This window comes from Periplaneta americana, chromosome 11, assembly GCF_040183065.1.
Source record: "Periplaneta americana isolate PAMFEO1 chromosome 11, P.americana_PAMFEO1_priV1, whole genome shotgun sequence".
NCBI lineage: Eukaryota > Metazoa > Arthropoda > Insecta > Blattodea > Blattidae > Periplaneta > Periplaneta americana.
The window spans coordinates 62,194,046-62,221,452 of record NC_091127.1 but is presented as its reverse complement, the minus strand read 5'-3'; the positions used below and the strand labels follow the sequence as shown (position 1 = coordinate 62,221,452).

Genomic DNA, 27,407 nt, shown 5'->3' with positions numbered 1-27,407 from the left:
AAGGTAAGCGTCTGTTTGTAGGGTAAACCGGGGTTATTCAACAAGGGGTACGCGAATATTGTAAGGGGGGTACGTCAATAACATGGAATAATAATATTACAATAAATAATTCTCAAGTTGATTAAAAGTTAAATTAAAATGAAATTTTAAGGGGTGAAAAATCATTATTTATTAGTTTCATTGACGTTAGATTAGTAAAATTGCGAATAAGTACACCTAAATGTTAAAATGGTTACTACTAAGATTTATATCAAATCATCCATCCTCAAGTGAGGTTGACCACTGGGATCCGGAATTAAAAAACATAAAAGATAAAGGGAAATGAAGGGAGAAAATAATGATTCGATTTGTACATTAAAACAAAAATTTAAGTGTTAACATATAGGTGATAGTGTAGAATTTGAAGAGAGGCCTTCAGAATTTCCATTACGATCTTCTGAACCTCATAAAAGGGAATTTTAAAGGATTTAAGGATATTACATGTAAATTTTGGTAAACAACCCCTCGCTCCAAATAGTAAGCCTGTAACATCCCAGTTTTAAAGCGAAATGCCATATTTTTCACTGAGGTATGGAAGACAAGGTACATATTTAGCTCGCTTGTCATCATTTATCTGCAGTGCTTGATTTGTGTCTCGTTCAAAGCAAATCGTTGGGTCTAAGACCATCGTTTTCTGGGTTCTTCTATTGATGGCAATTATATCGACTCTTGTATGAGAAGCATCTTCAGACACACAATGAATCTCCTCATGTGCTTCCCATCCTCTGTTTCTTAGCAGGTTGGCAATTTAAAAATATTGACTTCTCTAAATATACACTCATAAATTATTTTCTGTCGCGATCGCAACTAAACTGTTTTATATGAGCGTGTTTTGGGAAAGCAATTGATTTAATTTCCAATATGCTCAGTCAGTTTAAGAGAGCAGTGTATTATGATAATAATTGATTGAAATAATTTTAGTTTTGTCTTTTAAATGTTCAAAAAATTCGATCCGAACAAATGTAACATTTTAAAATTCCTTTTCAGAACTAAAAGTTACATTTGTTCACATCAAATTTCTGCACATTTAAAGGACAAAACTAAAGTTCTTTCAATCATTTATTGTCATAAGTAGCCCTGGGTGCTGCAGTCGGTATAGCGCTGGTATTCTGTGCCCAAGATGTTCGATTCCTGCCCAGGTCGATGGTATTGAAGTGTGCTTAAATGCGACAGGCTCATGTCAGCAGATTTACTGGCATGTGAAAGAACTCCTGCGGGACAAAATTCCGGTACACCGGCGAACGCTGATATAACTTCGGCAGTTGCGAGCGTCGTCTGTAATCTTAATTGTCAAAATACACTGCTCTCTTAAATTGACTGAGCATATGGGGAAAATTAAATCTTTTTTTCCCAAAAACACGCTCATATAGAACAATTTTTATCACGAAAAGGAAGCAAAAACGAGCAAAATTGTAGTATTAAACTATTTTGTTTGAAAAATCTCAAAGACTAACCCCTTGAAATTAGTGATATTACTTACAGCTCACCCTGTATATGTTATGCGTTAATGGAAGAATGTGGTCAACATATCGATGTTTGAATAAGGAATACAAATGATTACAATATACCTATAGCTCAATTATGAAAATTTTGCAAAATAAAAACGATTAGGGCTTATTATGTATCTAATTGCATAGTGTAATTTGTAGTAAGAAAAGTGAAAATATTTCGGTTTTCTATGTATGATATATTATTTTCTGTTTCTGTCATTCGTTCTTTATTTCTTTCCGCCTTATTTCGTCGTTTCTTGCTTTCTCTTTCCTTTCTATATTGCTTTTTCTTTTATCTTTTCGGATGGAGCTTATTTACACATGTCAGACCATGTCAACAGAAATTACATTCTAAAACCCTCAGAACATTCGTGAGCATATGCGCGATATTCTTATGGTAGATATTTCGTGTGGACTCATGCATAACAAGTCGATAGACCCTTTCATATTTACAGAGAAGACCACATCTCAGTTTTATTTTCATATTCTACTACTGAATCTCATATCTCAAGTGCAACAACTACAGCCATCGGTAACCTTTCTGCAAAGTAGAGATGGGGAAAAAGTAAAGTAACGGTTATTTTGGAACTGTTCCGTGCTTGGAACTATTCCAAAACGTAACAGGACCTTGGAATACTACGTTCCAAAATAACGCTAGTACGAAATACTTGCTGTTACAAAATATTCGTTTTATTTTGGAACTACATTATGAGAACGTCTGTTCCACAGAACGGAATATGTTTGGCACTATTGAAAGCAGTGGCGCCAACTTTTATAAAACACTGGGTGGGCTCAAACTTTTGAGGTGTAACTTAAATGTCATATGTATAATGATAATGATGAAGATATGAAGAGCATTTTTAAAAAATGTACACATTATCTTGAAGCTGATGTTACTGAGTATAGGATTCTATCAAACAATTATTAACATAATACCTGTAATAAAGTATAGTAACTACATTGTGAATTTTATCAAGGGAGATGAAAATATATATGTCATGTTTTATCTACAAATACTTTACAGTTTTAGTTTCATTACCAATTCTTTAAATTAAACTAAATTCTGTTCAACATGACTATTGTCGAAGATTTTTATTTACAAAAATACAACGATAAATTTCCCTATTTCATTACAATGAGATTATTATACTTCATGACGGTATTAATATGAATTTTAGCACGGCCGAAATGATTATAGCTTTTATTTAATATATATTTTTTTAAATTTGAACACTATTGTAAACTTGAGCTGAGCACAAGAGAAAGAATAGGTTAGGTTTTATTTACCATTGGGATCCACATCTATTTCGTGACCAATAAAATTTACAAATAATTTGAAATTGCTGCTCTACGAATTCAATTGGGCATTAGAAAACATTTCTTTTCCACGAATTCACACATCTGCTCACCATGACATCATACTGCATCACATGGCAAAAAGGGAAGTATATGATCATTTAGCGTCCTAAATAGTACTGTTATATTACATACTAGTCGTACGTGCATGTTCTAAAATACTAGTGTTCCTTCAGATACTAGTCAACCGTGCGGTTCCACTGTGCACCTTGTAGTTGCACACAAGTTACATATGGTACTGTTATTTCGGAACCCTTATTTGGAACCTAATATTTTCAAGGAACTGGAACAGTTGAAACTGTTACGAGAAAATAACAACTTTTCCCATCTCTACTGCAAAGGATACGCTTTGTCACTACAGTTTATGTGTTAGAGAGTTTGTTGATGAGAAATTTTCCTGGCAGATCCCCTGACCCTCGCTTTGAATTGTCATCACATCTCAAAGTTTCATTCTTTGTTGTTACGTTACGAATGTTGTGTAAAGAACCCCTATTGATAACATTAATCTCTTCGTGCCAGGATAACTGTAGCGATCATGATAGTGTTCCCTGATATGCTAATAAGATGCAAAATATCATATTTGAAGTGTAATGGATACTCTCTTACTTTCTTCGAGACTGTGGTTTCTATCATTGATCCGCAAGAGACTAAGTATAGGTAGAATTTGTAAGTTAAAGTAAATACAAAGTAAATATATGTATGATATTTTATTCTGATAGATAAGCCCTGATACATAGGCCTACAATCTTACAAAAATATTTTGTCGCACAGATAATTTATAAGTCCTAGAAAGGACGTAGTGCGGATCATCAGACATACAACGAAACAAAATTAATTGTATTACTTCAACTAGTCCTCTTGTAAACATACGCGAGCAAGATGTCTGATCACTGCAATGGCACTTCAGTTACTACGCATACAACTTTCCGCTGACGCCGGTCTAGTCCTGGCTGACTCACACTGTATGTCTTAATAATAATTTTGTGAATTTACATTATTATTATTCTTCGTCGTTGGTCTAAACATGGCTGAAAGTGATGGATCTCAAATGTGACAAAGTTATTTAGCTGTGCGTACATCGAAAGGAAAACTTACTACTCACCAGAGCCCTGCACAACGGCGCAGCCCATGGGCTGCTTCTGCACTGCACAGCACTGAGCTCCGCAGTGTCGCACGGAACTAGCTCGTGACGTCACTCAGCATCACCGCACGGGTCGGAGCGAACTGTTGCGGAACGGTTTTGCGCGGTGGGCTTGTATTAAGGTATGGGCCAAAGTTTCCGCTTATATCAGTTACTTATGAATTTATTTTGCGCGAGCTTGTGCTTATGTGTGCTGTTCGATCAACGATCAGGTACTGTTTCAAACGTTTTGGTTTAAGTTTTTGATTTCGGTTTTTCAAGATGAGTCCAAATAATCACAAAGAAAATACAGTCTCTGTGAGGCTACTGTTACACCATCAAAGTTCTTTGACAAAGAATATAATAAAATATTTTATCAAAGATCTTTGATAAAGGATAGGATTTGGGGTATATTACACTACATAAAATCTTTTATAAAAGATTTTATCAAACATAATCTAAAATTAGGAACAAAAGCTCTCCGAATTGTTCCACAACAGTGAACACGTGTTCCGAGAATTTGTTGATACTTATATTTACGCGTTATGTTTATAACACCATAAATGAAGAACAGCTACAATTAGTTTAATTATTACAATATGCATGTTTCTGAAAAAAAAAAAACAACTGTGGGTTAAACCCCTGATCACAAACCATGGATGGCAAGACGCGTTAAGAGAAGTAGGCTATACATCAGAACTTATTGAAAGGGCTACAATGCGAGGACTTGAAAAGTTATACAAATTGTTATAAATTATTATTATTATTATTATTATTATTATTATTACATAATATTAATATCGTATTACAACAATTATTTATTTACAACATTTAATTTCCTTCATACTCCGATATCAGAATTTTTGTAGTAGCAATAGTCCAGTTATATTTGTGTTCCGCCATATTTGTTTCAAGATATATAAATCTTTTACCAAACACAACAAGCTTAACTTACATTTTATAAATGATCTTTTATGAAAAAAAGAAAACCCATTACACTGTCATATATTTTATACAAGATCTTTGTGAAAGGACTTTGATAGTGTAATAGCAGCCCTGAAAACCTACATCACAGACACCGGTCGTGAAAGAGCATAGATGCTAAAATACAGTCTCTCTAGAGAAAAAGTAGTAAAGGAGAAAATCCCTGCTAGAGAGTTTTAAACAACAGAGTTGGATGGCAATTAAAGAAGTACCAGAAGGAGAGTTTTTAAATCTGTGTTCGACAGCAGTGGAAAATAATTTAATTTTATAATGTGTCCGGTATGCTCATGCCAAACGCCAAGCGAAAGTACAACCAATGCGTGCAAGCAGGAAAGCAGTAGAATGCAATCAACTGGTGCAGTGCTGCGGGCTTGGGTTTGGAAGCCCAGTGCACTGGGCTAGGAAGCGGCCGCATCAAGCAGTGTTGGTCTTGGGTGGGCTGGGTTGCTGATGCATTAGGACTCGCAGTGCTGAGCTGTGGGCCAATCTGCACGACTCTGCTACTCACATAAACTCTAGTTATAAATGAAAAAGAATATTCTAGGCAAAATTTACTAGCTAGTTCTTGGCCATGTAATGTTTTGGATATATCACATTGAGTTCATATAGATTAGGATTTATTTTACCCTTCATCAGAAATTTATGCCAAATAATATCTTGTACTTAAAACTGGAAATATCAGAACACCGTTGTGATGAAATATTGCGTGGCTGATGGCTATTCCAATTACTGAAAGTATTAATGAATTAATTAATTAATATTTTTTAAATTATTAAGATTTCAAAAAGGCGTATGACTCGGTTAAGAGAGAAGATTTATATAATATTCTTATTGAATTTGGTATTCCCAAGAAACTAGTTCGATTAATTAAAATGTGTCTTAGTGAAACTTACAGCAGAGTCCGTATAGGCCAGTTGCTATGTGATGCTTTTCCAATTCACTGCGGGCTAAAGCAAGGAGATGAATTATCACTTTTACTTTTTAACTTCGCTCTAGAATAACCCATTAAGAAAGTTCAGGATAATAGACAGGGTTTGGAGCTGAATGGGTTACATCAGCTTCTTGTCTAGTCGGATGACGTGAATATGCTAGGAGAAAATCCACAAACGTTTAGGGAAAACGCGGAAATTATAGTTGAAGCAAGTAAAGCGATAGGGTTGGAAGTAAATCCCGAAAAGACTAAGTATATGATTATGTCTCGTGACCAGAATATTGTACGAAATGGAAATATAAAAATTGGAGATTTATCCTTCGAAGAGGTGGAAAAATTCAAATATCTTGGAGCAACAGTAGCAAATATAAATGACACTCAGGAGGATATTAAACGCAGAATAAATATGGGAAATGCCTGTTATTATTCGGTTGAGAAGCTTTTGTCATCTAGTCTTCTGTCAAAAAATCTGAAAGTTATAATTTATAAAACAGTTATATTACCTGCTGTTCTGTATGGTTGTGAAACTTGGACTCTCACTTTGAGAGAGGAACTAGGAAAATATTTGGGGCTAAGAGGGATGAAGTTACAGGAGAATGGAGAAAGTTACACAACGGAGAGCTTCACACATTTTATTCTTCACCTGACATAATTAGGAACATTAAATCCAGACGTTTGAGATGGGCAGAACATGTAGCACGTATGGGTGAATCCAGAAATGCATATAGAGTGTTAGTTGGGAGGCCGAAGGGAACAAGACCTATGGGGAGGCCGAGACGTAGGTGGGAAGATAATATTAAAATTGATTTGAGGAAGGTGGGATATGATGGTAGAGACTGGATTAATCTTGCTCAGGATAGGGACCAATGGCGGGCTTATGTGAACCTCCGGGTTCCTTAAAAGCCAGTAAGTAAGAAAGTAAGTAAGTATTAATTTCGCTTAAATTATGATATTCACAATTTGCAGCATAATTAGGCCTATATATCAAATTCCAAATAAATTGAACAGTAAAAAACTAGAGATAAGTATGGATGCAGTTATAAACATTGTCCGCAGGTAGCACAGTTTTCTAAACAACTTATCAGGGAGTACAAAGCCAGTCAAGACGCAATCTGTTCACTTCATAGGTAACGATGTTACTCTGTTTCCAACCTCACCGCCTGGAGCAGTTCTGTTTGCTCTGGTTCGAATGGGAGTTATATCTGATAGCATTAGAAACTGTCTCCGGAGCACACAAATTATTTGTCTAGTCCCTTGATAGTAATGGAATTACAGTAACCCAAGACCGCTGACTCAATGAGGCGATTGATCCAGGAGATGAAAGCATGCTATCTCAGTCTAGTAAGCAAAGAGTTCCCCCATAGTGTTGCTCTAGTTTGACACATTTTCTTCTACACGGTCCACGTCATCATCATTACCACCATTATAACACTATCAAGAATTAGACCGTGATGTGTTCTGGTATCATATTCTTGTTACTTGAATGTCTTATTGTATTCTTTCCTTTTCAATTGTATTACAGCCAGTTCAGAATTGTAATGTTTTAACATCCATTTATCAAACATTTTTCTACAGCTCTTTCTCTCAGTCATTAAAAGGAGACGCAAGGTAATTTATTAAAGTGATTTTTTTTACAGGAAACCAAAACGTTGAGTAGAACACTTTCTAATGTGGCCGCACAATTGATAGAATTACTTAATATTCATTCATTATAAACTCATAAAATTAAACGTTTGGTAAGCTTGTTACCATTTCAGCTCTCGGATGTGAGAGAGTTCCAAGAAAAATGAGTCTCTCGTTGACGTAAAATTCGACGTTGAACCACTTCTTCAAATGAATGTGTCGTTCAATGAAATACGAGTACTACCACTACAGCCACCACCATGACCGCGTCGGTCAGCGCGTCTGGCTACGAAACCAGGTGGCCCGGGTTCGAATCCCGGTCGGGGCAAGTTACCTGGTTGAGGTTTTTTCCGGGGTTTTCCCTCAACCCAATACGAGCAAATGCTGGGTAGCTTTCGGTGCTGGACCCCGGACTCATTTCACCGGCATTATCACCTTCATATCATTCAGACGCTAAATAACCTAGATGTTGATACAACGTCGTAAAATAACCCAATAAAATAAAAATAAAATAAACCATGACCGCTACTACTACTACAACTACTAGGCCTACTGTGTGTTTTTAGACACTACAATAACTATTTCTATCAAGATGTAACAACCACATTTCTACAGGTGTTTCCGAAGTGGTGTACCAAACTGAACATCCCTGAAGGGATGATGGTGAAGGGCAGATACATCAATTTGAGATAAGGAACCCTGGTCCGGAAATGACCGAGTAGAAAGTTACAAGCAAAAATAGTTGTGTGGAAATGAAATAATTTTATTCCTCTGTACACCTTATTTATGTGTATTTATCTGTACATCTTACACATACTGTTTTCATCTGACGTTGTTTACGTTGTGTACTTACAGTAATCCATTCAGTGCGCTGTCTGAGGGATGGAGACAGGAAACTACACTAAAGCAATACTGACAGCGTAATGTGTAACGGACATGGTCGGTCCTGATATGCACGTCTGTAGACAGCAGTGTATGTGTACAAGTTGCAGTGTCCAGTCGACCAGTCCTAGTGAAATGGAGGAGTACAGGAGAGCGGAATATGCAGACCTGATTTTCGAATACGGATGAGCCAATGGGAGCAGAAGACAAGCTCACAGATTGTATCGGGACAAGTACCCACGTAGGAGACATCCGGCCCATACCATCTTTCCACGATTGTTTCAAAGGTTAAGGGAAGGAGGGCACGTGGTGCGAAATTACAATTCCATTTCCACACAACTATTTTTGCTTATAACTTTCGACTCAGTCATTTCCGGACCAGAATTCCTTATCTCAAATTGATACATCTGCCCTTCGCCATCATCCCTGAAAGTTTGTAACACCATCTCGGAAACATTCTGTATATCAAAACAATTTTGAAGTATGTCTGAGAAAAACAACTGAACTCCCGGTATCTAGTGAATAAAACGAAAAAGTATTGGCAATAGAGCTGCAACACTATTGATAAGTGAAATTATATAAAATAAGGAACCCAAATCAGGTTGAGAATGCTGTAAATTTGAAACAAATGACATTGGAAAATGAAATCGGCGTAACATTTTAAATACTCGACTAACAAAGTTTTTAAAATGGCGTCAGTAAATGTCATAGCATTTATTTAGGGCTTAAATGTTATTTATAATATATTCTGTACAATCAAAGGATTATTTTAAGAGTATTTGTTTTTATAAAAATGTGAATTTTAGTAAAATTTTTGTATTTTCTTCCCTAAACTTGATAAGTTTTTGTGACTATATAAAATAATTTTAAGTTGTATTCCTCAGTTAAGGGGAGAAGACGATATTTTTTTTGGTAAAAAATTAGTAAATTTTCGAAAAAAAATTCTTTAAAATATTTTGTGGTATGTGTGGAATACATAGCTTAACATTTTGGTATTTGTGCCTTTATCGAATGCTGAGACGCCATTTTTAAACTTCCTGAGCTCTAGATTTTTAAATCATACGTACCCCTTTGATTGTTTCCGGCAATTTCATTATTTTGCTGCATTGCCATACAAAAATGGATACAATTTCTGAACTATTAAGAATACATGCATGAAATTTAGAACACACATTCTCTATACTATTAGAAAACTTTTCTCTGTAACAGAATTTTGCTAATTGATTTCATTTTAAAAAATGTGTCTGTATGTATGCAGAAAAGGAAATCAAAAAGGTGTTATTAAATTTTAAGTATTTATTTTAAAAATGTAGGTACTAATACCAAAATTCTGTTACAGACAGTTTGTAGAGCATGCTTTTACAAGTAAAGTGGAAAAAAAATTGGGCCTGTACACGTTGCATATGATAAGGATACAATTGATACTCTTTCAACAGTCTCCAGACAGTCGTATGAGGAACATTAACTTGCAACGCTACCCTTCGTGTGCTGATAGAAGGAGATATGTTCACAGCCTCCAGAATCTCCTCCTGTACTTCTGGAGTTGTAGATCTTGGTCGTCCCCTTCCCAAACCAGGAGAGTTAAATTTTCCATACTCGCACAGACGGTAATGGAGACGTACAAATGTCTTCCGATCTGGACATTGTCGCTGTGGGTACCTCTCCTGGTACAAACGACGAGCCAGCGCAGCATTGCCGTCCGCCTTACCGTACATGAAGTGTATCTCTGCCAGCTCTTGATTTGAATACATGTCGCACAGTCTAACGCCTACACAACACTGAATGTAACCTTCACCTCGGAATGAACTGTCAGAGTGCCCTCTTAATGTCTCCTTTGACGGCAACGACCTGCGGAAAGAAAAACGTTCCGGTGAATTTCAATGTTGTGATGGCCATAACTCGGAAATGAAGCATTTCCGGACACATGTTGTAATGAACTATTTTGATTGTCTACATGAGGAAATACATACCTGAAATTATGCCCCGTAATTTTAAACACACTGTATATCGGTTCTAGTAAAATCCTACATTGGGTACATTTTTTTTTTAAATCTGGCCCCCAAATAATTTTTTTTTCAAAATATTTATATTTGGTTGAGTTTTTATAGCCATGAAAGAATAGGAATTGGTGAAAACTTTTCCTATGAAAAGTGTGTGTTTTGAAGAGTTCTATCAAATGGTAGGCCTACCCTATTTGATCCGGACTCCCATTTGAAATTTTAAAGTGATACGCCACTGACACTGAAATCAAGCTCAAGTGAAATTTCACATGTGGTTTGGTTATAAATATTTTTTCTAGAAAATTTTAATGCACTATTTTGTGTAATAAATGACACGTGTGGTCCGAATCACCCATTGACTCTTCGTACGTTTTCTCATTGAAAGAATAGGAATTTTTAAAAACGTTTCCTATGAAAGTTGTTTGTTCTGAAGAGCTCTATCGAATGGTACCATATTTGACCCAGACTCCCATTTGAAATTTTAAAATGATACGCCACTGACCCTACTTCCTGTTAGAGCTGATTGATGAAATTAAGCTCAAGCGAAAGTTCACATGTGGTTTAGTAATAAATATTTTTTTCTCGAAAATTGTAATGCACTAGTTTCCGAAGTAAATGACTGTTATTGGTGGTCTGAATCACCCTGTATACAAAAAATTAATATTTTACACCAAATAGGAAAAACGTTTTAAAAATACCATCCTCTCCCTTTAAAAATTATTTCCTAAATACTTAATATTTGATGTAATATATTTTTTAATTTAATATATTTTGAAAAGAAGGTAATATAATTGTTGAAATCACATACGTATGTTTAGGCGGATAGGAAGTTAAATAATGTTGTTAAGTACAAATCTGCCTTTCAGGTAATAGCTCCCTGTAAAGCAGGTTTGAATAATTTCAAGGACAAATTGTTCCGGGGCCGGGTATCGATCCCGGGACCCTTCGCTTAGCGCGCGAACGCTCTACCGACTGAGCTACCCCAGGAACTATACACGACACTGTCACAATTTTTCCTTTTATATCCACACAACTTACATGATCTGGCAAGACGCCAGAACTCAACTGTGAGTGCACACAAATACTGTGTGACTTTAAATTGTGGCTTCCTGTTAACGTACCTCCAGTCACACAGTATTGGTGTGCACTCACAGTTGAGTTCTGGCGTCTTGTCAGCTCATGTGAGTTGTGTGGATATAAAAGGAAAAATTGTGACGGTGTCGTGTATAGTTCCTGGGGTAGCTCAGTCGGTAGAGCGTTCGCGCGCTAAGCGAAGAGTCCGGGGATCGATACCCGGCCCCGGAACAATTTTTCCTTGAAATTGTTCAATGTTATTAAGTGTTGAGCTACTGATTTATCTATAATGAAGTCTCATATTTTAGAAGGTCGAACTTTAACAGCAAGGCAGGCACGTAGATTAACCATCAAAGTTATCACTGTATTGATTTAGATGCGCGAAACCACAGCTCTCCGAGTGGAGGGGGGGGGAAGCTGTGAGTGGGTTATGTGCCTTGTGACTTGAGGACTCTGTAACTTGTGTTTAAGTTGACGACATTTAGAGATGAGTGGAAAAGTTTGTTGAGTCGGCGTCAATATATTAGCGCGATCATACACCGGGCAGGTGGAAGGAAGGCGGGTCGGTTCATCACACCCTGACATTTGTATCTCGGGTCACCGATGCCTCGTCACATCTCCGCCCCGAGCGCTACATGAATCCCAACCGTCGTGGCTTGTCGAGCGGGGGAGGAAAATTTGCGTAAATAGCTTGAGTACCTACGGTGGATTCACAGCATTTCCGTCGAAACATTCCTAGCCACTCTGCGAATGTGTCTGAGTCTACAAATCACCGTTGTCATCATCTTCGTAATTTTGATCATCAACATCGCCGCCGCCACCACTAACACCGCCATCACCACAGTTTTCCTTAATGAAATTGAATTTCTGTAGTCTGTTTCTATCTCGAAATTATTTCAGCTACTCACTTTCTACAGAAGTCATAGGGGTATTCATAGACATTTCGCAGCACGCGCTACGAGCGTACTAAGCTAGCCCCGGCTTTCCACTGGTTACTAGTACAGAATTCAAATCATATCCTATCGCTAACACTGGTTTATGAATACGAAAAACGCTGATCATCCACCGAAAGCCCACGCTAAATATGTCAATGAATACGGCCCTTAATGTTTCTATTACTTTTCTATTATGCAGGATGGAGGTGATATAACTGTCCATATCCTCTGATTAAGATTCTGACTGATATGTATGGGCTATTCCATATGAAACCGAACAGTAAAAAACCTCGCATTTTTTTATGCTCTAATTTTTTTCCTATTTATACAAGGTGCTGAGGAGAGTGCATTTGCAAAAATATACTATCGAAAGTCAAACGGTTTTCGTATTGTTGAGCGACAAATTTAGCGTATTTTAGAAAAACAAGCCTCTTTCAGCGCTCAGAACTCTGGAACAATTTACTGCAGAACATTGAACGAGAGCTCATTTTGAAGCTGTTATTTGGTAGGTTATGATAAGAAGTAATCCTTATTTTTATTGCATACAGAGAGACAGATAACCTGATTTTACTTACTTTTAGGCTTTTTGCCCAATTGTAAAAATGTGAAAAAATATTGAGAAAAAGCCTTGCATTATTAAGAGGGATTCGGTATTGTTTGCTTAGTGTCACGGCAATAAGTTTCGGGAGTATTTAATAAAATATATATTCACACGCCTGGACTTGACAGGTGCAACACAGCAAGCACTGTCCGAGAGATGAAGGTAAGCGAGCTTTGGGCGTCATTTTACTCCTGTGTTTATGAAAACTTGTGATAAAGCTAGCCCAGCTATGCGCTACTAGACGAAACATAACGTGTTTATGTCTCCTGGCCTTGCTTGCCTAGGATAGCTCCCGCCTCACAGTCAGCTGGTTAGCTCACGCGCGTACTATTTATGTTCTTTATTTGATTTTTCAATACTTTCTTATTAACGTTGCACCAGTAAGAAATACGTGTTTATTTGTAATTTCAATGCGGAATCTAACCATATATTTTAAAAATATTTTTTCTTGGGCAAAGGTGTCTTAATTAAGAAAAATCTAAATTTCTCCATTTCCATAAAAAGTAAGAAAAACTGTTTACATGTCAATATATACTTTAACTTTTCAGCATCAAAATAAACCATGATTTTGATCATTGGGTGAAAGGGTTTCGGAGCCACAACAGTTTAAATTTGCTAATTTTATGAAAATACGATAAATTAAAATATTTTTAATTCAAACACTATGAAGTTCTGATGCCTCAAACTTTGCACAAAGCATTGTATCATAGTTGTCTACGGACAGAAAAGTTTCATTGTATTTAAAAATTGCAAGGTGAATTTTCTCTATATTTCGGTCGATTTGAGATGGAATAGCCCGTATGTACAGTTACCCTTAAAAAGAATGAGACGATTCTTGGTCGTCGGAAGTTAAAGTTCTACAGCGCGGTTCACTCGATATCACGTAACGATACGTAACATGACAAATAGTAAAGAATTGTTACAAGGATCACAACAAGGACAAGGACCAGAATAAGGATCACGAAGAATACTACCATTTAAGGCCAGGATTTCACAACATAGCTCGAGTCACAAAATATCATTGCTTCACTGTACCGAATGGCAAATGCCAGCTAAGGGATCTACATTCTGGACTGCTGCTGTCACTGTCTTGTCTCGGTAGCTCATATAGTAGCGTGTCGGTTCCAATGTATAACCGAAACGTCTCGTGTTCGATCCCGGGTAAAACTTTTTTTTTATTGAGGTGTAATTAATTTTTTCAGAGATCCTCGACTGTCTAATTTGTAGAAAAATATGGAATAATTTATGCCCAATTTCTGGGTCTTACAAGTGGGCTGAACCTCGTCAAAAAAGATAAATCTTACTTGGAAGTTAAAAGTATTCTTCCTCAAACAAAAATCATAAGAAACAAAAAGAGACCTGTTAACTTAAAATCTTGTCCACATGACATCAGCTTCTATTACAGCTCTAAGTCGATCCGGCATGGATGTCGCGAGATTGTGGAATAAGTTCTGATCCCCGGCGAGATCTTCCCAGGTGTCAACAACTTGATCCCACAATTCGTCTCGATTTCGAGGGCGTCGGTGGGCATAGGTGGCTATTCTTCTCTTTTTCAATTCCGCCCATAAATTTTCGATGACATTCAAATCAGATGACTTCGGAGACCAAATAATGATTTCGATCTCGGGTCTCCTTTGAAACCATCTTTGAATGCTTGCAGCATAGTGCACGAGATGATTATCCTGCTGGAACAGCAATATTCCTTCGGGAAAACGTTCTCGGGTGGAGGGAAGGAATATATTTTCCAGAATATGCTTGTAAGTTCCCGCATTAAACCGGCCATCGATTCGTTCTATAACGCCAGGTCCATCGTAAGACATCCACCCCCAACACGATATGCTAAAGCGCCCCGATCTTTCACGTCGGTGCACGTAGCGCTGGTCATGTCGGAGACCATCCTCACGATAGACACGGACAGGACCTTCGTAATCACTCGAGATGGTTGTTTCGTCGGAGAAAATTACATTTCTCCAATCGAAATCCACTCGATTGGTAGCGATTGGCAAGACGGTCGACAGATTGTGCTTCCCCCAATATTTCCATTTGCGCAGCCCTCCGGCTCCTAATATCGCGGTTCCTCAACCTGCTGATCACAATCTGTGAAGAGCCGGGAAAGTTAGATGCTGCGCTTATTTCGTTAGTAGTCAGAAAGGGGTCCTGTCGAACTGTCTCGAATAAGAGAGCATCCTCTTCCAATGAAGAAATCTGCGGACGCCCAGGAATAGGGCGATTTTTGACCTCTCCTAAATTTTGGTAACGATGAACCCACCTCGCGGCTGTACTTCCAGGAACACCGATCAAACGGCCAGCAGATCTAGCCCCATATCCAGCCTCAACTAGAGCTATAACTCGCTGTCTTATGTCACGTCGGTTCGCCATTACGATGAGAAATGAGGGATGACAATAATACTTTAGTGTAGACAATGACTATTTAACGTGATATAGAATTATTGAAATAAGAGGCATCTTGCATAGTAAGAGTTAATAAATCAACCCTAAATTAAATATCTAAATAACAGGATATAACAGGAAGTTCAATTGTTGCGAAACTAATCAAATTAAATCTAATTACATTAAGTAAACAAACCCCAAGGTATGACACCACATTGATACAGCTAAATTGTAGGTTATTAACATAAGCATTGAATAGGTCCATGGTTGTGCGTTGGACGGCAAAACCAAACATCGAAAGTTGGAATATTGCCGAGGAATGTAACTTCTTGCTTTTTATAATGTAAATCAGACTTATAACTACAATCATTCGTATTTCTTACATTATTTATTAATATTTATAGCCAACACTGAATTTGTAAAGAAAAGGCTTTAGAAATCTCATATGGAATTTGTGATCTGTAGTGACATAAACATAGATTATCTCTCGGAACTTTTCCGTAAAAGTAAATTAAATTCACTCCTTGAAACTGGAAACCTTAGTCGTAGAGTCATTTTCCCACAGCATACAAACTGAAGTAGCACAGCCATTGATAAATGTTTTATACACAGAATTAGACTGAGTTCCTATTCGACAGAACCTATAATCAATGGCTTGTCTGAACATGTTAAACAAATCCTATGTGTTTCCAATGTCACTGAACAATTTCAAAATATTAATTTAAAAACTAAGAAAGGATCGTAAATGCTGGATCTAGTGATTATTTACATTTATGTCTAAATCTTGGAAAAACATATATGATACTGGTACTATGATATTAAGAGTAAATGTATTGAATTTTTCACTTAATTTCATAATCACTTCAGTGGATGTTCTCCACTCAATGTTGTGAAAAAATTCAGAAGTTAAAACATGTAGATAACGCAGGGACTTCAAAATCTCATATATTAAAAAGAAGAATCTATATGTAATGAGTTGCAATGTAATGATCCTCTTAAATATTGCAAGAAGTACAGTATAATTTATCAACATTTGTGAAAGAGGGAAATAGAATATATTAGAATAGAAAAGTACAAAATTCAGATAATGCAAGTAAACCTATTCGGAATATTATTAAATTTAAACTTGTAGATATCCTAAGAAAGAAAATATTTTTTCATTAAGACCAATGATTATAAAGTAGAGGATCCCAAATCTATTGCAAATTCTTTTAACGTATTATAGTATATAGTACAGAAATATTATTGACAACTTAAACATTCAAGATTTTGCAAAAGATACTGCAATTGGTTACTTAACAGATGCATTTAATAATTAGTATTAATATATGTAATTAGTCAATAACTGCAACAGTGCTGTTTCATTCAATCATAACATGAATAAAATTGAATGCACATTAAATGAAACACTATTGCAAACACGTAGATAAAATAGTTAAAATTAACTGAAGGGGTGAGAATGAAATAATCCAAAGCCATGCTTTTAACAAAAATTGTTTTGTGCGAGTGCATTTCTTACACATTACACATATGGGAAAGCTATTAATAAAATATTGTAATAATTACTCAAGAAATGACATAGCCTAAAGACTCTAAATCTTTGTAAAAGTTTGTCTATTATTATATATATTTTTTAATTTCATTTTAATTGTTAGTTTTTAATATATATGCATTTACTTGTATATGTGTGTGTGTATAAATGCATTCATTAGATTAAAGTTTATAATATTATAACTTGTAATTTTGTATTGTTTGCGATCATTAACACTTAATCTCAGGACTTTTTAAAACTCTATTTCAACGTTAATTAGCTATTTCAACGTTATTTAGACAAAAAAATCGTTGTGTAGACTAAGAATCGAACTCGCACTCTTCTACACAACATGCAGAAGTCTTACCGTCTGAGCTATGGAAACGACATGAAAGCTTTCCTTTCTGTGCGGAGTGTCGATCTAGTCATGAAGGTCCATTGTCGATTTAACTACACGATTTATGTATATATTTATGTTTTATTTACGTTATATTATCATATTTTTTGCAGTTTTTGAAGTTAATTTCGGAACGACGCTAGTAACAAACCAAATAGCCTGCATTTAAGTAACTCAATATTCGTTATGTTGTGTATCAGTGCTCTGGTCTCCGATCATGCGCAGTGTCTTACATCTGAGACTTAGGAATATTCAATCGTCTCATCCTTTTTCAGGGAAACTGTACATTTACTGTCATGCAGCACATTTCACTTGACGATATGCGTCAGAGGAAGAGGAATTGTTTGTATGCTCTACGTCTGAAGTCTGACTATTGTAATATGTAGCTAGTCGGCGATGTATGCAATGGAGGGGGAAAGGAAGTGACCACCCTTTCCCATTATCAGACCTGCCTTCGGAAAGTTGACTAAACAACAATAATGAGGGTGATAACATTAAAGCAAATGGAAATCTTATTCTGTCTTTTGTAATAATTATACATTCATTCACTCATTCATAGTGTTCTGCCCAAGGACAGGTCTCTAACTGCAAACCCAGCATTCTCCAATTTTTCTACTTTCTGCCTTCCTCTTTGTCTCCACATATGATCCATATATCTTAATGTCGTCCATCATCTGATAGCTTCTTCATTGATAGATCTCTTCAAACAGAAGAAAATTGTCAATACTCCATGTTTATAGTCTCTACAAATCATGTTGTAGTTCATAAGCGTCTTGGTGTTTGTCAATGACTTTATATAATTTCATCAGCATAAGATAAACATTTAGAGTGCAAAACCTGTTTAGGCAAGTTTGAAAGTCATATTAAAATTGAGATAAGTTGGAATTATAATATAAAAAAGTTATATGATTTCAGTCAGCAACTTATCGAAGTGTAAGTACAGAATGAATTCTGTTACATCGCAATAAATTATATAGTTCACATATTACATTATATTAGCTATGTTTCACGAATATTTTCGACTTCTACAAAAGTCATCTTCAGGTGACATAATAAAAGCAAACAAAATTAAACACAGGTGATGGCAATACAATGGGTGAACACATATATGCATTTCAAAAACATGCATGCTCATATTTAAAGGAGCATAAGTGTGGCTTTAAGTCACAACAGCGTAGATATAAGTTAAAATAATAATTTTTTAAACAATTTTACACTTTTTTAACGTAAGACTAAATAAATTTTATGGCTTTAACAAAGTGTTAACGAGAACTTTAATCAATTAAAATAATAATGTAAAATAATAATGTAAACATATATATTTTTAAACTTAATTTTAAACATTGGTACAAAGTTTGTTATTAGACATACAACATGGAATTAATGTAAATGTGGGCTTTACTATATGATTATTATTTTCACATTATTAATTTTTACATGATTATTTTAACTTATATGTATGCTGTTGTGACTTAAAGCTGCTTTAAAGATGAGAATGCATGTTTTTGTAATGCATATATGTGTTCACTCATTGTATTGCAATCATCTGTGTTCAATTTTGTTTGCTTTTATTATGTCACCTGAAGATGACTTTTGTATAAGTCGAAAATATTCGTGAAACATAGCTAATATAATGTAATATGTGAACTAGGCCTATATAATTTATTGTGATGTAACAGGATTCATTCTATACTTACACTTCGATAAGTTGCTGACTGATATATAACCTTTGTGCGAGATCGTGCGTATTTGCTTGGTTTCCGTTCAAAACCAATCCGCGGGAAGTCTAAAATTCCACATTCAATATTCAAAACCTAACACACATAACAATTTCCCTCTTCTTACCGCTTAAGTTGAGTGGAAGAGAAGGCCTTACGACCTTAACTCTGCCAGCTAAAATAAACCATTATTATTATTATTATTATTATTATTATTATTATTATTATTATTATTATTATTATTATTATTATATTGATTTTACTGCTTTAGGCTTTTAACATATTATTTTTAGAGACGTTCAATATAGTAATAATTATAAATTGGAAACTTACCACTGCAATTTCACCTAACTTGCACTGTTAATTATTGTTTTTAAATATTTGCAAAAATTAAGTAAACTCTACAACTCCACTAAAGTTACTGCATTCGTGATGCAAGTAACATTAAGGAAGCCGTGAAAAAATCAACAAGATTCCATAGACTGGGGGAAAAAAAGTCAGACGTATATCACGGCCTGCTGGAGTATAGTAAACACAGAAAACATTTTAAAGCAACAATGTTGAAGATAGATATTTTTGTTTTGCAAATCTGCCGTCATTGAACAGAAATCAAGATGGAGATTTCATTGCAACTAATTAGAAATTCCTCTTTCAGGTATGTAATAAGCGATCTTCGCACAAAATAATGTACAATACACGAGCGGTATGTTTTCTTTCAATTCTCGGAAATTAAAAAACCTCAACTTCGTTTCGCTTTTTCAAACTTTTCCTCGAACATGAAAACTTCAACATACCGCTCTTGTAACGCATATTACTATTTTATATTACTGTTTAGGCAAGTCATTGATATAAAGTAAAAAAAAAAACAAGGGACCAAGATTGGAGAATGGTTAAAGCAGTATAATGATGCGCGACTGTTACGAAAAGCACTGTATGTGCATAATTGAAAATCAACAATCTCATGCGTTAATAATTAGGTTTAATTACACTTGAAGGTTTAACAAACTATGCAGCAATTAAAGTAGTGGACGTCTATCCCGGGACAGATCCGTGGGCTCATTGTGCGGAGAGCACCATTCTCATACGGTCTCCCACTGTACCCTGTTGTAATATTAGAACTATATTATGTATGGCGTTATGTGGAAGCGGGTGGGGGAAGTCCACAGTTTCTGTTTGTAGCTACTGTAAATGAGCAGTAACTATACAGATAATGTTGCAGTGAAATTTGCTTAGATTTACTGGCGCGAATATGCCGGAGAATTGGAGCAGCCCAGAGTGTATTAATTTGCATGCTGCCCGATCTACACAACTTTGAGATTGCTTAGTAAGAGGTAATGCCACCGCTGAGATCATAGTTAGACCGCAAATTACATAAATACGTACTATAGGTCTAATAATAAAAGTAAAAAAAAACATACTAGAACTAACAATCAAGAATCATAATACAACTAAATCGGTCATTTGCAAAACCACAAGAGTCCACATTTTTACGAAAATAAGTCACCGGTACTATAGAAAGCATTATGGTTAGACGTATCATTTCCAGTCAAAACAACATGAGTCTGATCATTATTAAGCATTCTAGAGTTCTTTCAAAACCACATCAGTCCCGGACTCATGTGGCTTTAACTCTTAACGCCATGATGCAGCCATGACGCATTTGCTATCATGCACTTCTTTGTCAAGGTATTGGACAGTGAGTGTAGTTCAGAAGAAGAAAAAATAATCAGCAGTGTTCTATGAAAGTACCTGTACCAGATAGAATAGACATTTTTCTTGTTGTGAACTAAAGATATGTCTGTACTCATACATTGTCGTTAAACTTGTGACACACCGGTATGAAAATTAATTACCCTGAATAACTATTTTTTAAGTCGGCTATGATATTTTGAATTTAATTTGTGAGTGATATGAATCATTTTGAATGTGGAATAAAAATAACAATATAAATTGATTAAAAACTGTATAATAATGTATTTCACATAACAAACAATACACTTTATATTTTGTCGGGACACTGGAGTTGTTATTGGTATTTGTTAAAACAACATGAGTCCAAGAAATTAAAAAATATTTGAAGGCGATATGAAATGAGAAAATTAAGATACAATGCTTTTGTAATCAGATATACTAATGTATGGTCCTCCTGTAAAAATTTCACAGACGTAACAGAAAATCCATTAACTAGGCTATAGGTAGTTTTTTCTATTTATCTCGAAACTTATTTACTGTGACTCATGTGGTTTTACAAATGACCGATTCAACTTTAAAAGAAGAAATTCTACCTTTCTGTTTCGTCTTCCTAATCACCAACTTCGTCGTCGTTATCACCATCACCACCACCATTACGATCATCATCATCATCATCATCATCATCGTCATCACCGTCATTTCGTTATAAAAATAGGCGACAAATATAATAGATTTGTTTCTACGACATCATATAATTTTCTCTTGTTTTCATTTCGCCATGACCTCCTTACACTGTGTTTATTTGTAACTTAACATAAAATGTCATGTGTAAGAAATTGTAATAAAACATAATACAAGCTTTCCCTCCCTTCTTAATAAAAGAAAATCTTCCTCTTTCGACTCATCACTAAAGGGAAATGATCTGGGGATTTTATGGTTTTTCAATTAAAACGAGCCGCCACTTGCTACAGACGCGAGCAACCTTGCGTCTCGCAAGAACCGCATAGAAACACTATCCAAAAATCGTGCACATTAAAATTATAGTGTCTATATTGAGTAGTGCAGTTGGAATGTGCTATCTGCTACTGCTATTAACAGCAACAAATTGGACGTCATTGTGATGTGTATGTATACACTGACGCTTGCAATAGTCCTTTGTTTATTGCTCCCAAGAACAACGAGTTTTCAATTTTCAACATTATTTTTCCAGTCGTCCTTATACACGTGTTGTAGAAGAATTTCGTAGGAATTATCCGGATGTGGCAGTGTCTAGCAATTAGACCATAGCGAGATTAATTGCCCGTTTTAGGAAATGTGAATCAGCGTTCCTTGACAATGATGAACGTGATTGTTGGTTCCAGGAGGACAGTGCCAGATGTCACATATCTAATGAAACCATGTAGTTTTTGCGCGAGTGTTTTGGTGAGCGAATCATTTCTCAAGTATTATGTCCCCCACGTTACCCCGATTTGACGGCCTCAGATTTCTTCCTGTGGGATTAACTTAAAGAAAAGGTATACCAAAACAGGACGCACACTCTGGAAGAACTAAAGAGGAGATTAACAACATCAATGTAAGCGTTCTAAAAAAAGGTAGCCGCAAACACGGTAAAAAGAGTTCATACATGCATTATTGAAAGAGGCTGCCATTTTCAGCATATGTTGTGAAAAATGATATAACTCATGTGAAAACTGATGTAAGTAAATGTAATAAATTCATCTTTATGAATATATGTGAACATATTATTAAGATAAGCGCGACTTTTGGATCGCTCTGTAGTACAGAGTCCGTTCTACCTGCACTGAGGTTATGTTGACAATTCGAGAGCACGAGTTTCTCACCCACAATACTAGGTAATTAAAGAAATGATACTACTGAATAGTTCATTCTTTATCCATAATATTCTTTTACCCTTGTTGTATCAGCGTGCCTGAGTAAAACCCAGGAAAGAGGAAAGGATCGTAACTTTAGGTATTTTTGGTTGCCTTTCACAAATAATATAAGTACCATAATAATTATAACAATTTAATATTAACAAACTGAGAGAGATAAATTAAAGTAAAAATACCAAAGCAAAGAATTATAGATCTAATAACAATATAAAATAGTGAGATAATGAAAGAGAGAAAATTAATGTCTGCCATCAAAATGAATGTAAGAAAGGCGATGTATAACTGAGTAAACTGAACACTCATTGAAAATACAGTCTGAATAAACTCGGCCCAAATAAGACATATAAAGTTGTAGTCTCCAACCTTTAGCTGAACCAAAGTTCAAATCCATGGAACGCACACGGTAACCAAGTAAGCTGTTATATACGTTAATGGCGTAACGGCCCCAGAGAACTTCCCTGTAGGATTATGGACGTCGATGATCCCTCGTCGTATAGAATATGAAAATCAGGAATGCTGAGAATGAAACAGACCATCCCTTAGTCTGTAAAACGATGATATCCAAACGATGTTCTACCGATGAATTATACCACACAGACGATAGTCCCAGCTATCCAAATCAGCGGGGTCACCTTGACCAACGGAACCACGTAATACGATGAGTTGACTATCTCAGCAGAGACGGGAGACTACCCGTTTCTCTCTTGAAGTCGTAACTGCCGCGAATTGTCTCACCAACTGAACGTTCGCTCGGTCTCCAAGCCGAGGCCCGCGATGCGTGTCGTTCCTCCAATCAGCGGAGGAGAAGATCAGGGTACCTTCAGGAAAAATAAAGTAAACAGTACAGCCACCATAAACAATAAAATTGCTCACAGCATAAACTACATCACACCCTTAAAATTCAAGAATAATGGTATTTTACAAATAACTTCAAATTAGTGTAACTCTGAAAATATTGAGATTAGGACAAATGTTTATATGACATTCTTGCTTAGAATGTCTTCGGAAATAAGCTCCGTAAGTGACGGTAAATCCTCATGAATCACCCTGTATTCTTGAGACGACAGTGACCCGTTAGTATTTCTATAAACATATATAAACCCCGATTATCAATTTATTAACCAAACAAATGTACTGAAATAAAAAATAAGCCCTCTGCAAAGAATAGCCATCTTCGAAGCTTATAAAAAATTGTAACGTTTCTTCTTATCAATATAATATGAATATCGATTCTATGGATTACAAGCGATCCTTTCATAATACATCCCACTATATGTAGCAGATTATAGGCTACAAAACTTCACGTCTCTCTTTTGTCATATTTTTTTTTTACAAGTTTTCGATTTCTGGTAACAGCTACTGGGAGAAGAAACATCCGCATGAATGTGTCGCGTGGGTTTGTTTAATGCAAGCACGCTTTGCTCTTTCAGTCCCACTCAGAACTCAATTTAAATATTTTACGTCGGTTCAGATGTAAATGTCAGTATCTGTATGGCTTTACTTAGAGAAAAGAACACTTCAAATACTTGCATCTTCTCATTCATTCATACTTTTCTGCCCAAGGGCAGGTCTTTCACAGCAAATCCAGTATTCTCCAATCTTTCCTATTTTCTGCCTTCATCTTTGTCTTCTCAAATGGTCCACATATCTAAATGTCGCCTATCATCTGATTTCTTCTGCCCAGAACTCTTCTCACGTTCACCATTCTTTACAAAGCATCTTTCAGCAGGCAGTTTTTCTTCAGTCAGTAACCCAATTAATTCTTTTTTATCTTCCTGATTAGTTTCAGGATCATATTTTCTTCACCAACTCTTTCCAACACAGTTTCATTTCTTATTCTGTCTGTCCAATTTACACGCTCCATTCTTCTCCATATCTACATTTCAAATGCTTCTAGTCGCTTCTTTTTACTTCCTCGTAATGTCCATGTTTCTGCCCCATACAATGCCACACTCCATGCAAAACACTTCACTAGTCTTTTTTTAGTTATTTTTCCAGAGGTCCGCAAAAGATACTCCTTTTTCCATTAAAAGCTTCCTTTGCCATTGCTACCCTCCTTCCTACTTCCTGGAAGCATTTCATGTTACTACTTACACTACGTTCCAAGTATTTGAAACTGTCCACTTGTTCCACTGCCTCGTTTAGAATTCGCATGTTTACCTCTTCTATTTTTCTTCCGATAACCATTGTCTTCGTATTGTTTGCATTTATATTTATCCCATACTGCTCACAACTGTCATTTAACTCCAATGGTATAGCCCATACTATCGTTGCCTCTTCTACCAACAACGCCATATATTATAATCAGCAAATCTTATGCACTTTATTTTTCTCCCTCATACTATCACCCCTCCCATGGTCTGAAAACAGTTCTTCACTAAATCTTTCATGTAGATGTTGAACAGTGTAAATAATAAAGGACATTCTTGTCGTACTTCTGTCCCTACTTCACTTTCTGACATTACTTTTCTGTCCTGACTTTGACTCGTGCAAATCTAGCTTTCAGGTAAAGCTTCCTGTGAAACAGACTTGAATAATTTCATATAAAGGTTAGAGAACAGCCTTCTCTCTTTCCAATCCATACCAAATTTCTTCAGTATCTCCAATGCATCTTGTAACAAGTAAAATATTCAAAATGTTTAGAATGTGATATTATGTGCAATAATGACAGAAACTGTTTTAAAAATATAGTATTATAGTCATTTGAAAATGACTGAGGTGAATTAATTAACAGTTAAGAGTAGGAACGTGGAAAGCGTTCAAGTATTTATAACCTTAAACAAATTTAGGATAATGAAGATACATTTTACTGAGAAGTTTATAATGTCCAACTAGCTTTTTGAAATCTAAAATGGACACATTAAGGGTCTCGCTTTTCATAGGGTTGTAACAGCACTGTGGATTATAACTACAATAATAAGATAACAGATCTACCTAACAGCTATATTTGATATTGATTTCTAATCCACAACCATGGCTTTCAAGCAACATGAATGCAACTGAGCAATGCCGAGACCCGTTTCAGGTAGTATTATTCATTGAGGAGGGCGAGGCCTCATATATGAATATGTATATTTACAAAATTAGTTATTTGAGTATCGATATCCTTTTCTTTTTCATGTGAAAGACGGTACCGTATCCTGTATAGTTAAATGTGTTCGCTTGTTATAAAATTCTGTTTTCAATTCAGATTTTACTTCTTATTGGATATTTACCTTTTGACTTTTCTACAGAAATAATCATAATATAGTCTTTTGCAAATGTGTTTAATGAATATACAGATTGATTCACGAGGATTTACCATCCTTTACGGAGCTTATTTCTGAAGACCTTTTGAGCAAAAAAGTCACATAAACATAGTTCGTATTCTCAATATTTTCAGAGTTACACTAATTTAAAGTTGTTTGTAAATATGTTTTTCTTTAGTTTGGAAGATAAAAGAATAACACAAATAGAGAATGAACCATTCGGAAGTAACATTTCTTTAATTGGCAAGTATTATGAAGGTAAAAATGTGCTGTGAACCCCTTAGTTGCTTCGTACAGTTATCAATTTATATTTTAAATAGAAAATTGCATTATTCTTACGCACTTATCACAACAATTATTATCACAAATTACACCACTTCCACAGACTTAATTATTTGTAGTTCAATTTTGCATCCTAATTTACAGTCTTAGTGAGTTTACAACACATTTTTAAAAATGTCGCCGTCCGCTTCAGTATATTTGCCCGCACGCTTGTGAACGGCACTCGTCGCGCTACGTAACTGCACGCGCCTATATTTGATTTCCGTAGCGCTCGCGCTGGCTACACTGACCAAGATCACGCGTTCACAGCAATGCGTTCTAATAACGAAACGTAACTCTGTAAATATTGAGAATAGGACCCATGTTTATATGACTTTTTTGCTTAGAATGTTTCCGGAAATAATCTCTGTAAAGGACGGTAAATCCTCCTGAATCACCCTGTATAGACTTTTGGAGATAGTCTTCTGAAGTGGCCAATAGAACCTGGTCATCTGCGAAGAGGATTGTATCTATTTTGGTCCGTCTGTTTATTTAAACATACCCTCTGTTTGGTTTTGGAAATGTCGTTTACATATCATAGAGTTTATGTAGATTATCTAAACTTAAGCAAATTGTTTTGTAGCTTAAGACTGTCGAAGTGTTACAAAACCTTAAGCATTTGGAAGTTCTTCATAATGATTATGTTTATCACGATGACTACATAGAGAAAGGATATAACATTTCCGCTATAAAAAATCTCCTTCTTACGGCTTTTCCCCTCGTTTTTCTTGTGGTTGAAACACGCTAGGCTGTCATAATCCTCAAACTATCATTATTAAAAGCTGTTCTTTAATTATTTGCCTTATAAATGGGACGAGAGCGGCAGAGAGCCAGTATATCCCTTTAAAACTTCTTTATTAAAATCTCATAAAGTTGCACGCTGACTTTCCTCTTTTTATGGAGAGGTAATCCCAGCGGTCTATTATTTATGCAGTGTAACATGCGTGTAATTAATTTTCCATATGGAAGATCGATCATGTGCTGTGAGCGCCACACATTCCGACAGTGATGTGAGCTACGAATTATGTAACTCAAGAGTCCAATAACTTCCGTGGCGGATAACAAATTGTCTGCTTCAGTTAATTGTCTAGACGTGCGTGATATTTGTTCGTTTTCTCTGCACATTTGACTTCAGAAACTATTTCAGTTATGAAATACACCAAATTTTATCGTAATTGAAAT

At 35.7% G+C, this 27,407-nt stretch overlaps 1 non-coding gene across 1 annotated transcript; it reads right to left on the bottom strand.

Annotated features, from left to right (window-relative positions):
- Positions 1-11,339: 11,339 nt before the first annotated feature.
- Positions 11,340-11,413, bottom strand: TRNAS-GCU (transfer RNA serine (anticodon GCU)). Its single transcript has one exon. It is a non-coding gene; the product is annotated as a tRNA-Ser (tRNA).
- Positions 11,414-27,407: the final 15,994 nt, after the last annotated feature.